At 45.6% G+C, this 14268-nt stretch overlaps 1 protein-coding gene across 1 annotated transcript in view; it reads left to right on the forward strand.

Moving 5' to 3' along the window:
* Positions 1-514: 514 nt before the first annotated feature.
* LOC124016343 (estradiol 17-beta-dehydrogenase 1-like) overlaps positions 515-14268 on the forward strand; it is a 28081-nt gene continuing 14327 nt past the window's right edge. Inside the window, exon 1 of the mRNA XM_046331894.1 lies at positions 515-635. The gene's annotated coding sequence lies outside the window, so the exon portion shown is untranslated. The remainder of the gene's footprint in view (positions 636-14268) is intronic.

Consider the following 14268-nt stretch of genomic DNA (forward strand, 5'->3'; position numbering starts at 1 on the left):
CCTTCGTTGTGTTTTTCACTTTGTGTTTTTCATTTTGGACACTGGTGACCAGTGTAGACTGAAGCAAAACCAGCATCAAATCACATTATGATGGCTTGCAAAGTGCTGTTTAAAGCCTATTGGAATCCAGCCAGAGTGTATTCCCACAATCTGCATTCAGAATGACTGCCAGGGTTAAAAATAATTTAAAATATGAGACTACTGTAGCTAAACCATCTAAACTGGAACTACCATTTCAGTAACGGGATTGGATTAGTTTAGGAAAACGAATGTTATTTATCTTTGTGTAGCGTAAGATACATTAATTGATTAATATATCCATCAATATACGTGCAAAAACACAGATATTGAAAAAACTTTTCTAAAAATCAAACTGCAACTGAGCATGCTGGGAAATATGTTCATGATGGGTTTGGTTTTGCAGACCAGCAAAATTCTGATTATTTTGGGGTCAACCTCACGGAATTTCCTGCTACACCACTGGATCTGTGGGTGTGATAAATTTGTTAAAAGATGGAAACCAATAGACATTCTGGGGGAACAATTTTGGGTGCAACGTAGAACCCTTTGATTTGTCTCTGTAAAACTTTTGAGTTCCATTTAGAACCCTCTTATGAAGAACCCTCTGCTTCCAGGTAAAATGTATTACAGGTTCACCGTTATACTTATACGATACAGCAGATGTACTTAATGACACACAATGTTAAAAATGACCTGTAATTTGACAATAAGTTACCGACTGGGTAGCAGTAAAAAATACTGTATTGTTACAGTTGAATTAAGGTGTTATTGTTGTAAAATGACTTGTTGTTGTTTACCTTACAAGGGAGAGCAGTACCGCTATGTACCAATGTACTGTTAGTTGATAATGTTATCTTTGCAAGCTACCGGTAAAAACTTTGTTCAGTTGGCTACACATAGTGGTAAGTAGACCTAATGTACTTTTTTTCTCCAACCATTGTAGGCCTACCTAGCAAAGTTAGCTAACATCCCCTTTTCAACATTGTTTTAAGAGTGCTGACAGACATGATAGGCTACATTGATTGATGTACCACATCAAATTGGCTAGCTAGCTAATAACGAATCCCGTCAATATGCCTAGTTAACAAGTTAACTTTCAGGGGACAAACTATATCACAATATTGTTTGATTTGCTTGCCATCTATAGTGGTGATGACAGAAGTCTGACTGACAACTTTACCAAGACGAGGACTTGCTGATGTCAAGCTGATGTCAAGCCAGTTAAATATAGCTAAATGACACGTGTTGTTTGCTTAGCTAGCAACATGCCAAATGGATATGCTACCCTCACATATCTGAAATGACATGATCAATTGAGGTTTACCGATCATGAAAAGCATGCAGTTATTTGCTTCATAACTGGAAAAGTATAGTTCTGACTATGCTCTTCGAGAGATGATACTAAAAACAAATAGCTTTTCTATAACAGTTACTTAACAATCCTTTGAAAACAGCACATATTGTCAATAGTTTTATCGGCGCTGGAGGTCTTCTTTCCCCCAGCAGCCAAATGGAACGCTCTGCACAACATTGTGCGTATACTGTGTGTACTTGTTTGAGCTCCTGTTTGGCAGATTCGATTGGTGTATATTTGTTAAATCTACTTGTATATGTTTTATGATATGACACTTTCAACATTGGGTCATCAGTAAACCTTCCGTGCTTTCTGCTGATTTCATGCCCTTATGCCTGCTACAAGGTCCCTCAATAAATAAACACAGCTTTGTAGTCAAACAAGTTGTTTGCATGTATCCATTTTTATTTTACTTGACTTGAGACATGTCTTGAAAAAACTTGACAAGACATGCTCATAGAATGCACGACTTGGACTTGACTCGAGACTCGACTCATTCTACTTGGCAGTCGACTTGAGACTCTGACTTTGTGATTCGCAACTTGCTTGTGACTCAAATAATAGTGACTTGGTCCCACCTCTGCTAGTATGTTACCAGCAGTTAGTTGCCAGTGAGTTACTATCAGTAACTGGCTATTAATTTACAGTGAATTATTTTATAATAACTTACTGACAGCTGGTTGCCAGTTCAGTAACGCAAAATGTATAGCAACTTCCAGGCTACTGTCTTCCATTAAGTTACTGTGAAATGCACAGTAACCACTTAACAGTGTAGCTCTTTAATGTCACATGATCTTACAACAATTGCAGAACAGCCAGTGTCAATAAAACAACAAACAAATAATGTGTTCAACCTCTGACAGTATAACCATCAATCACTTAAACTGGTATAACACTTCCACTGACGGTTGGCACAGATCCAGATATATTAAACCATGCCCACAAATATGCTAATGAACCAAACCAGTACATTGGCCCCACCTACATTTCAAATCACAGTGATGATTGTACCTTATATTCAAAATATTGGGGAGAAAAATTGACCGTTATACTAGATTATCTGCACATGTACCCTAAAAGGAACCGACCAGTATCATGTGAGTTCCAATGTGTACCTTTGAGGGTACTTTGTTTCCATTTGACCTTTTTGTACCCCAGGGAACTACACTGTACCCTAACCATACCCTAATTTTGAGAGTGTGTGGATATATGTTCTTGGTAATAAAAATGTACCTGGGGGCACTGCTGAAATATTAATGCACCATCCACTGAGACACAACATACACTGCTGCTAAAGTATTATTGATTAGATGTATTACTCCAGTACACTGCTGGCCATTGATTATTGATTTCCGTTAGTATTAATCTATTTATCCTGCTAATGGTCACTATTAATCCTGTTCACGGTGGGGCAAAAAAGTATTTAGTCAGCACCAATTGTGCACGTTCTCCCACTTAAAAAGATGCGAGAGGCCTGTAATTTTCATCATAGGTACACTTCAACTATGACAGACAAAATGAGAAAAAAATCCAGAAAATCACATTGTAGAATTTTTAATTAATGTATTTGCAAATTATGGTGGAAAATAAGTATTTGGTCAATAACAAAAGTTTATCTCAATACTTTGTTATATACCCTTTGTTGGCAATGACAGAGGTCAAACGTTTTCTGTACGTCTTCACAAGGTTTTTACACACTGTTGCTGGTATTTTGGCCCATTCCTCCATGCAGATCTCCTCTAGAGCAGTGATGTTTTGGGGCTGTTGCGAGTTCAAATCCCAAGAGATATATAGTCTCAAGTAATCAGCAGCATACTATCCTTTTACAGCAATAACACCTTCATTCAGCTGTATACATTCTGTAACATGTTGTTTACCTTACTTTCACTGCAACCAGTAGCCTGTAGTGTGCTGTTCAATTACAGTAACGTTTTAACAGTGTAGCATATAGATATTATAGTTGTAGTGGTAGCATTTTCCGGTCGATTTCTCAGCCAAGCATGATGAACAAACGGGAGCTATTTCGCCTACAGCAATAATAGTTTGGGAAAAAAGGAAAATTTGCTATCTAACTGGGAGTCTCCTGAGTGAAAACATCCAAAGTTCTTCAAATGTAAATGATTTAATTTGGTTGCTTTTCTTATTTTCGTGAAAATGTTGCCTGCTGCCAGCAGAGCCTAGCATAGCATTATGCCATGATAAACTTACGCAAATGCTTGTCTAGCGTTGGCTGTAACGCATATTTTGAAAATCTGAGATGACAGTGTGATTAACAAAAGGCTAAGCTTGTGTTTGAATAAATTTCATTTGCGATTTTCATGAATAGGAAAAGTTTCTAGGGGTATTTATGTCCGCTGCGTTATGCTAATTCGTTTGAGGCTATAATTATGCTCCCGGATCCGGGATTGCTAGTCGCAAGAAGTTAATACCATAAAAGGAAAACATGGTAGAGAGGGAAAGAACAGAATGGGTCTTCACAAACATCACAGCAGTAAAGAACATTTTTTTACGTGTGTATGCTGGTCCAGCGTGGTCAGATAACATTATTTACGATACCAGAGACAAAAGGTAACCTGCATGCCCTCCTCTGTCTGTCAGTTTCAGTCGAGGATAACAGTAGAGGATAACGTCTCAACCGGATGAGACAGACCTGAGGTCATTTTCTTATTACAAAAATTAGCAAACGTTAATGGAAAAGTCCACACCAAAACTATATTTTGATATTTGTTGACATTGTCCCAGTGTGTTTTGCTTGTCAGCAATCAAGTTTTCAAGATATGTCATTTTCAAAATACAGAAATCATACCCATATGATGCAAAACGCAGCATCAGATGATGCAAAACGCAGCATCACATGATGCAAAACGCAGCATCACATGATGCAAAACGCATCATACGGGATGAATTCTTAATTCTAAAATCTTCACACTGATATAGATTGTATATGTTTATCTAAACTCAAAAAGTAATGACTGGACCTTGCATTCATTGTCTGTACTGTGCCATACTGTGCCTATTACCTTGTCACAATCTGAGGAAAATCAATGTCAGTTAGAATGTTCGGCCAGTAACCGAAAGGTCGCTGTTTTTAATATTCAATGCGACAAGGTGAAAAATCTGTCGATGTACCCTTAAGTGAGGCACTTAACCCTAATTTGCTCCAGAGGTGCTCTACTGCCATGGCTGACCCTGTAAAACAACAAATTTCACTGCACCTATACAGTGCATGTTGCAATAAAACATATTTTTCATTTATTTTTTACTATCACACAATTAGCTTCAGTACCAAAATAATTTAACACTTCTTAAAAATTGTTGTTGTTCTTGAATTTGTGGTCAGTGGTGCCACCAGCATCTTCATTGTTTAGGAAAGAGATTTAGTTGTGGATATAATCATCCTATCACACGATCACAGTGGAATCAAGCAGAGGCATTATCTCCATGTGAAACCCTTACTAAACAAACCCCTATCTCCTTCCTCTCACTACCCAGGTGACACAAAGCCACCTGCACGGCCCCTATCAGCCAATCCCAGACAAGATAAACAGCCACAGTGAGCTGAGAAATGAGGAACATGCTGTTGATGACAGCAGAGCAGGTTTTGGTTTTACTCATGTAAGCAAGAGGGTTGGGCCGTTGGTAAAGTTAGCAGGGAAAGACTGTATGTTATAAGAGTGTTATAAAAGTCGTATTGATATAACAGTGCAGCATGTAACGCCTTGTACTGTGAAGGTATGTGGACCTTAAAGATATAAAGGATTGGGATGAGAGATGATGCAATGAGAATTGATATAGCATGAGGACTTCCTCACACTTCGAATTAGTTGCAGTGCAAGAATGTTTAGGCTCACCTTAAGGAACCTCTCACTGTGAGAGTGCAGATGAGAATCAGACTCTCACTGCTATCTATAAAGGTATGGGTAACTTGACATTTCAGTTCAAGCTCAGTCACCACAAAAAATCTGCAGTTGTTTCACTTCTGCTCATCTTTCTCCCATGGGACATCCTATTGAGCGTGTGCTGCTGTCACGACCTTTCTCTTTAGTCTGTGCATTCAATGCGTTTAGCTTCGTTTGATTAGCCAAACTCTCTGTGGCTTAGCCCCATCTCCATACTGCTCATAGACCAATGACAGGGACTCTTTCCTCAGTGTGCCAGACAGACATTTATTGTACATCTCCATAACATCCTCCAAATTCACTCGCTCACATTTCTACTGAGAGAAACACATGGGGACAAGCTAATTGGCCGAAAGTGTGTGAGAAAACACAGACACCGGCACCAGGGGATGTGATGAGGGTAGCAGATGAAGGTTCCCCCACTGTTTCCCTCAGGGTCACAAAATCAGGACATGCGGTACGTAAAGGGATGCTGTATTCACCAATGCTACTGTTAAATCACATGCACCCTAACATGTTCCGCAGACAACACACTGTACACAGTCAATGTCATGTTTGTCATTTATTGTCATGTCTTGTCCCTGTGCTCCCCATGCTATTCGTTTCCCTCTGCTGGTCTTGTTTGGTTCTATCCCTCTCTCTCCCCCTCCCCCTTTCACTCTCTCGCTCTCTCTTCTCTCTGTCGTTCCGTTCCTGCTCCCAGCTGTTCCTATTCCCCTAATCATCATTTAGCCTTCCCACACCTGTTCCCGATCCTTTCCCCTGATTAGACTCCCTATTTATTCCTTTGTGATCCGTTCCTGTTCCATCGGTTCCTTGTTTTGTATTCCATGCTGTAATTGCGTTTCGCCCTGTCCTGTCGTGTTTTTGCCGTGATTGTGTATCACCCTGTCCTGTCGTGTTTTGTGCCTTCTTCAGACGCTGCGTGTGAGCAGGTGTCTCAGTTGACTACGGCCTGCGCCTACCCGAAGCGACCTGCAGTCTGTGGCCGCTTCTCCAGTTGTTTTCCCTCTACTATCTAGAGGATTTCAGTTATTCGGTTTTGAGCATTAATAAACTCTGTTTCTGTTAAGTCGCGTTTGGGTCCTCCTTCACCTGCATGACAGAAGGAACCGATCAAAGAATGGACCCAGCGACTTCAGACGCTCGTTACACTGCCGTCGAGATCCAGGAGCCATGCTCGGCAGACACGAGCAGGAATTGTCTGCTGCTCGTCATGCCGTGGAGAACCTGGCCGCTCAGGTTTCCGACCTCTCTGGACAGTTCCAGAGTCTACGTCTCGTGCCACCTGTTACTCCCTGGCCTGCCGAGCCTCCTGAACCCAGGGTTAATAACCCACCTTGCTACTCCGGGCAGCCCACTGAGTGCCGCTCCTTTCTCACGCAGTGTGAGATTGTGTTCTCTCTCCAACCCCACACATACTCTAGAGAGAGAGCTCGGGTTGCTTTCGTCATTTCACTCCTTACTGGCCGGGCTCGAGAATGGGGCACAGCTATCTGGGAGGCAAGGGCTGATTGCTCTAACAGATTCCAGAACTTTAAGGAGGAGATGATTCGGGTTTTTGACCGTTCAGTTTTTGGTGAGGAGGCTTCTAGGGCCCTGGCTTCCTTATGCCAAGGTGAACGGTCCATAACGGATTATTCCATTGAGTTTCGCACTCTTGCTGCCTCTAGTGAGTGGAACGAGCCGGCGCTGCTCGCTCGTTTTCTGGAGGGACTCCACGCAGTGGTTAAGGATGAGATTCTCTCCCGGGAGGTTCCTTCAGATGTGGACTCCTTGATTGCTCTCGCCATCCGCATAGAACGACGGGTAGATCTTCGTCACCGGGCTCGTGGAAGAGAGCTCGCATCAACGGTGTTTCCCTGCTCCGCATCGCAACCATCTCCCTCTGGCTTTGAGACTGAGCCCATGCAGCTGGGAGGGATTCGCATCTCGAATAAGGAGAGGGAACAGAGGATCACCAACCGCCTGTGCCTCTATTGCGGAGTTGCTGGACATTTTGTTATTTCATGTCCAGTAAGAGGCCAGAGTCCATCAGTAAGCGGAGGGCTACTGGTGAGCGCTACTACTCAGGTCCCTTCATCTAGATCTTGTACTACTATGTCGGTCCATCTACGCTGGACCGGTTCGGGTGCTACATGCAGTGCTTTGATTGACTCTGGGGCTGAGGGTTGTTTCATGGACGAAGCATGGGCTCGGAAACATAACATTCCTTTCAGACCGTTAGACAGGCCTACGCCCATGTTTGCCTTAGATGGTAGTCATCTTCCCAGTATCAAATTTGAGACACTACCTTTAACTCTCACAGTATCTGGTAACCACAGTGAGACTATGTCTTTTTTGATTTTCCGTTCACCGTTTACACCTGTTGTTTTGGGTCACCCCTGGCTTGTATGTCATAATCCTTCTATTAATTGGTCTAGTAATTCTATCCTATCCTGGAACGTTTCTTGTCATGTGAAGTGTTTAATGTCTGCCATCCCTCCCATTTCTTCTGTCCCTACTTCTCAGGAGGAACCTGGCGATTTGACAGGAGGGCCGGAGGAATATCATGATCTGCGCACGGTCTTCAGTCGGTCCCGAGCCAACTCCCTTCCTCCTCACCGGTCGTATGATTGTAGTATTGATCTCCTTCCGGGGACCACTCCTCCTCGAGGTAGACTATACTCTCTGTCGGCTCCCGAACGTAAGGCTCTCGAGGATTATTTGTCTGTGTCTCTTGACGCCGGTACCATAGTGCCTTCTTCCTCTCCGGCCGGGGCGGGGGTTTTTTGTTAAGAAGAAGGACGGTACTCTGCGCCCCTGCGTGGATTATCGAGGGCTGAATGACATAACGGTTAAGAATCGTTATCCGCTTCCCCTTATGTCATCAGCCTTCGAGATTCTGCAGGGAGCCAGGTGCTTTACTAAGTTGGACCTTCGTAACGCTTACCATCTCGTGCGCATCAGAGAGGGGGACGAGTGGAAAACGGCGTTTAATACTCCGTTAGGGCATTTTGAGTACCGGGTTCTGCCGTTCGGTCTCGCCAATGCGCCAGCTGTTTTTCAGGCATTAGTTAATGATGTTCTGAGAGACATGCTGAACATTTTTGTTTTTGTCTATCTTGACGATATCCTGATTTTTTCTCCGTCACTCGAGATTCATGTTCAGCACGTTCGACGTGTTCTACAGCGCCTTTTAGAAAATTGTCTCTACGTAAAGGCTGAGAAGTGCTCTTTTCATGTCTCCTCCGTTACTTTTCTCGGTTCCGTTATTTCCGCTGAAGGCATTCAGATGGATTCCGCTAAGGTCCAAGCTGTCAGTGATTGGCCCGTTCCAAGGTCACGTGTCGAGTTGCAGCGCTTCTTAGGTTTCGCTAATTTCTATCGGCGTTTCATTCGTAATTTCGGTCAAGTTGCTGCCCCTCTCACAGCTCTTACTTCTGTCAAGACGTGTTTTAAGTGGTCCGGTTCCGCCCAGGGAGCTTTTGATCTTCTAAAAGAACGTTTTACGTCCGCTCCTATCCTCGTTACTCCTGACGTCACTAGACAATTCATTGTCGAGGTTGACGCTTCAGAGGTAGGCGTGGGAGCCATTCTATCCCAGCGCTCCCAGTCTGACGATAAGGTTCATCCTTGCGCTTATTTTTCTCATCGCCTGTCGCCATCTGAGCGCAACTATGATGTGGGTAACCGTGAACTGCTCGCCATCCGCTTAGCCCTAGGCGAATGGCGACAGTGGTTGGAGGGGGCGACCGTTCCTTTTGTCGTTTGGACAGACCATAAGAACCTTGAGTACATCCGTTCTGCCAAACGACTTAATGCCCGTCAAGCTCGTTGGGCGTTGTTTTTCGCTCGTTTCGAGTTTGTGATTTCTTACCGTCCGGGTAGCAAGAACACCAAGCCTGATGCCTTATCCCGTCTGTTTAGTTCTTCTGTGGCTTCTACTGATCCCGAGGGGATTCTTCCTTATGGGCGTGTTGTCGGGTTAACAGTCTGGGGAATTGAAAGACAGGTTAAGCAAGCACTCACGCACACTGCGTCGCCGCGCGCTTGTCCTAGTAACCTCCTTTTCGTTCCTGTTTCCACTCGTCTGGCTGTTCTTCAGTGGGCTCACTCTGCCAAGTTAGCGGGTCATCCCGGTGTTCGAGGCACTCTTGCGTCTATTCGCCAGCGCTTTTGGTGGCCGACTCAGGAGCGTGACACGCGCCGTTTCGTGGCTGCCTGTTCGGACTGCGCGCAGACTAAGTCGGGTAACTCTCCTCCTGCCGGTCGTCTCAGACCGCTCCCATTCCTTCTCGACCATGGTCTCACATTGCCTTAGACTTCATTACCGGTCTGCCTTTGTCTGCGGGGAAGACTGTGATTCTGACGGTTGTCGATAGGTTCTCTAAGGCGGCACATTTCATTCCCCTCGCTAAACTTCCTTCCGCTAAGGAGACGGCACAAATCATTATTGAGAATGTATTCAGAATTCATGGCCTCCCGTTAGACGCCGTTTCAGACAGAGGTCCGCAATTCACGTCACAGTTTTGGAGGGAGTTCTGTCGTTTGATTGGTGCGTCCGTCAGTCTCTCTTCCGGGTTTCATCCCCAGTCTAACGGTCAAGCAGAGAGGGCCAATCAGACGATTGGTCGCATACTACGCAGCCTTTCTTTCAGGAACCCTGCGTCTTGGGCAGAACAGCTCCCCTGGGCAGAATACGCTCACAATTCGCTTCCTTCGTCTGCTACCGGGTTATCTCCGTTTCAGAGTAGTCTGGGTTACCAGCCTCCTCTGTTCTCATCCCAGCTTGCCGAGTCCAGCGTTCCCTCCGCTCAAGCGTTTGTCCAACGTTGTGAGCGCACCTGGAGGAGGGTGAGGTCTGCACTTTGCCGTTACAGGGCACAGACGGTGAGAGCCGCCAATAAACGCAGGATTAAGAGTCCAAGGTATTGTTGCGGCCAGAGAGTGTGGCTTTCCACTCGCAACCTTCCTCTTACGACAGCTTCTCGTAAGTTGACTCCGCGGTTCATTGGTCCGTTCCGTGTCTCCCAGGTCGTCAATCCTGTCGCTGTGCGACTGCTTCTTCCGCGACATCTTCGTCGCGTCCATCCTGTCTTCCATGTCTCCTGTGTTAAGCCCTTTCTTCGCACCCCGTTCGTCTTCCCTCCCCCCTCCCGTCCTTGTCGAGAGCGCACCTATTTACAAAGTACATAAGATTATGGACATGCGTTCTCGGGACGGGGTCACCAATACCTAGTGGATTGGGAGGGTTACGGTCCTGAGGAGAGGAGTTGGGTTCCGTCTCGGGACGTGCTGGACCGTTCGCTCATCGATGATTTCCTCCGTTGCCGCCAGGATTCCTCCTCGAGTGCGCCAGGAGGCGCTCGGTGAGTGGGGGGTACTGTCATGTTTGTCATTTATTGTCATGTCTTGTCCCTGTGCTCCCCATGCTATTCGTTTCCCTCTGCTGGTCTTGTTTGGTTCTATCCCTCTCTCTCCCCCTCCCCTTTCACTCTCTCGCTCTCTCTTCTCTCTGTCGTTCCGTTCCTGCTCCCAGCTGTTCCTATTCCCTAATCATCATTTAGCCTTCCCACACCTGTTCCCGATCCTTTCCCCTGATTAGACTCCCTATTTATTCCTTTGTGATCCGTTCCTGTTCCATCGGTTCCTTGTTTTGTATTCCATGCTGTAATTGCGTTTCGCCCTGTCCTGTCGTGTTTTTTGCCGTGATTGTGTATCACCCTGTCCTGTCGTGTTTTGTGCCTTCTTCAGACGCTGCGTGTGAGCAGGTGTCTCAGTTGACTACGGCCTGCGCCTACCCGAAGCGACCTGCAGTCTGTGGCCGCTTCTCCAGTTGTTTTCCCCTCTACTATCTAGAGGATTTCAGTTATTCGGTTTTGAGCATTAATAAACTCTGTTTCTGTTAAGTCGCGTTTGGGTCCTCCTTCACCTGCATGACAGTCAATGTCACTTCCCCTACGCCAGTAGCAAGACATTTGTATCCTAACAAGTTAAATCCCTATCACTTTTGGGCTGCTATGTACTCAAACACAATCAGGCCATTGCATAAACATGCAGCCAGGGACCATGGGCTGGTCAAGAGGAATTCAGCTCTCCGTAGAGAAAGAAGGAGAGGGCACAGCCTTGTAAAGGAAAAATAGGAAAATACCTAGTGGTGTATGTGGTCACTATTACCATATCAAAGCACATCTTTAATACATAAACTTTTCGGGAATCACATAGGCCTAATGGTGCACCCCATTGCACAGTACAAACAGCATCATCTGACTCTGACTGTATGGAAAACAAATCCTGACAAATGACACAGTGCAATCTAATCTTCATTCAGCCAGCCACAAACACGGATCATAATCATTTAAAAAAATGTCATTCTTGAAAATGGGACATCCAGGTAGGTCTATCCAGTGAAAGACAATTAATACTGTACTGGAAACTGAGGTTTTATCACCACCTAGTGAGTATTTATAAAGTCTATGGTAGGACACACAGACATAATACACACAGACAGAGTCAGACAATACTGAACATTGGGCGAACCTAGTCTCGGCTACCAGGCTTCTCTCGTGAAGGTGAGGAGAAAGCCTGTGACAGTGTCGAGGGCAAATCACATTGTGCGTTTGCTCAGTAATTGGGACACAAACACCACTATGCAAGCACTCCATGGGACGTCTTTCTAAACACACACTACACACTATGCATGACCTGATGCATCTATTAGGCCTACAAACCTTAGGACTCACTCTATACCACAAAGCACGCACAGAACAGCATAGCAGCCTAATAATATCACTCTGTATCACTGGGGCACTCTTGTTGCTGGCAGACAAACAGGGATAGGCATAAATGACAAAATACCATAAAGATCAATGTATCAAAATAAACTACAAAATACTTGTATTTTGAAATGTATTTAAAATACACATATTTTGTATTATAAAACACAGAACTACATTTGCAAGTAGCCCGAACACTAACATTCTCAGTAACTGTTCCTTGCTATGACGGTGATATGTGTTGTTTATCTACATTAGGTGAATGCACTGTCTATAAGTCACTCTGCACACTGGGTATTATTATTGGCCTTGTTTCAGGGTCATGTCTAGATGGGATACAGTTTAACCTAATTCTCCTAACCTGCTGCGTAAATTCTCCTAAACCTGGTACGAAAAGTCAATGTTGTCATGTTTGTCATTTATTGTCATGTCTTGTCCCTGTGCTCCCCATGCTATTCGTTTCCCTCTGCTGGTCTTGTTTGGTTCTTTCCCTCCTTCTATCCCTCTCTCTCCCCCTCCCTCTCTCACTCTCTCGCTCTCTCTTCTCTCTGTCGTTCCGTTCCTGCTCCCAGCTGTTCCTATTCCCCTAATCATCATTTAGTCTTCCCACACCTGTTCCCGATCCTTTCCCCCTGATTAGATTCCCTATTTATTCCTTTGTGATCCGTTCCTGTCCCGTCGGTTCCTTGTATTGTATTCACCATGCTGTGATTGCGTTTCGCCCTGTCCTGTCGTGTTTTTGCCGTGATTGTGTATCACCCTGTCCTGTCGTGTTTTGTGCCTTCATCAGATGCTGCGTGTGAGCAGGTGTCTCAGTCGACTACGGCCTGCGCCTACCCGAAGCGACCTGCAGTCTGTGGCCGCTTCTCCAGTTGTTTCCCCTCTACAAGTCTAGAGGATTTCTGTTATTCCGTTTTGGACTTTAATAAACTCTGTTTCTGTTAAGTCGCGTTTGGGTCCTCTTTCACCTGCATGACAGAAGGAACCGACCGAGGAATGGACCCAGCGACTTCAGACGCTCGTTACACTGCCGTCGAGATCCAAGGAGCCATGCTCGGCAGACACGAGCAGGAATTGTCTGCTGCTCGCCATGCCGTGGAGAACCTGGCCGCTCAGGTTTCCGACCTCTCTGGACAGTTCCAGAGTCTACGTCTCGTGCCACCTGTTACTCCCTGGCCTGCCGAGCCTCCAGAACCTAGGGTTAATAACCCACCTTGCTACTCCGGGCAGCCCACTGAGTGCCGCTCCTTTCTCACGCAGTGTGAGATTGTGTTCTCTCTCCAACCCCACACATACTCTAGAGAGAGAGCTCGGGTTGCTTACGTCATTTCACTCCTTACTGGCCGGGCTCGAGAATGGGGCACAGCTATCTGGGAGGCAAGGGCTGATTGCTCTAACAAATTCCAGAACTTTAAAGAGGAGATGATTCGGGTTTTTGACCGTTCAGTTTTTGGTGGGGAGGCTTCTAGGGCCCTGGCTTCCTTATGCCAAGGTGAACGGTCCATAACGGATTATTCCATTGAGTTTCGCACTCTTGCTGCCTCTAGTGAGTGGAACGAGCCGGCGCTGCTCGCTCGTTTTCTGGAGGGACTCCACGCAGTGGTTAAGGATGAGATTCTCTCCCGGGAGGTTCCTTCAGATGTGGACTCTTTGATTGCTCTCGCCATCCGCATAGAACGACGGGTAGATCTTCGTCACCGGGCTCGTGGAAGAGAGCTCGCATCAACGGTGTTTCCCTGCTCCGCATCGCAACCATCTCCCTCCTCTGGCTTTGAGACTGAGCCCATGCAGCTGGGAGGGATTCGCATCTCGAATAAGGAGAGGGAACGGAGGATCACCAACCGCCTGTGCCTCTATTGCGGAGTTGCTGGACATTTTGTTAATTCATGTCCAGTAAGAGGCCAGAGCCCATCAGTAAGCGGAGGGCTACTGGTGAGCGCTACTACTCAGGTCCCTTCATCTAGATCTTGTACTACTATGTCGGTCCATCTACGCTGGACCGGTTCGGGTGCTACATGCAGTGCTTTGATTGACTCTGGGGCTGAGGGTTGTTTCATGGACGAAGCATGGGCTCGGAAACATAACATTCCTTTCAGACCGTTAGACAGGCCTACGCCCATGTTTGCCTTAGATGGTAGTCATCTTCCCAGTATCAAATTTGAGACACTACCTTTAACTCTCACAGTATCTGGTAACCACAGTGAGACTATTTCTTTTTGATTTTCCGTTCACCGTT

Source organism: Oncorhynchus gorbuscha, linkage group LG26 (genome assembly GCF_021184085.1).
Source record: "Oncorhynchus gorbuscha isolate QuinsamMale2020 ecotype Even-year linkage group LG26, OgorEven_v1.0, whole genome shotgun sequence".
In the NCBI taxonomy this organism is placed as follows: Eukaryota; Metazoa; Chordata; class Actinopteri; order Salmoniformes; family Salmonidae; genus Oncorhynchus; species Oncorhynchus gorbuscha.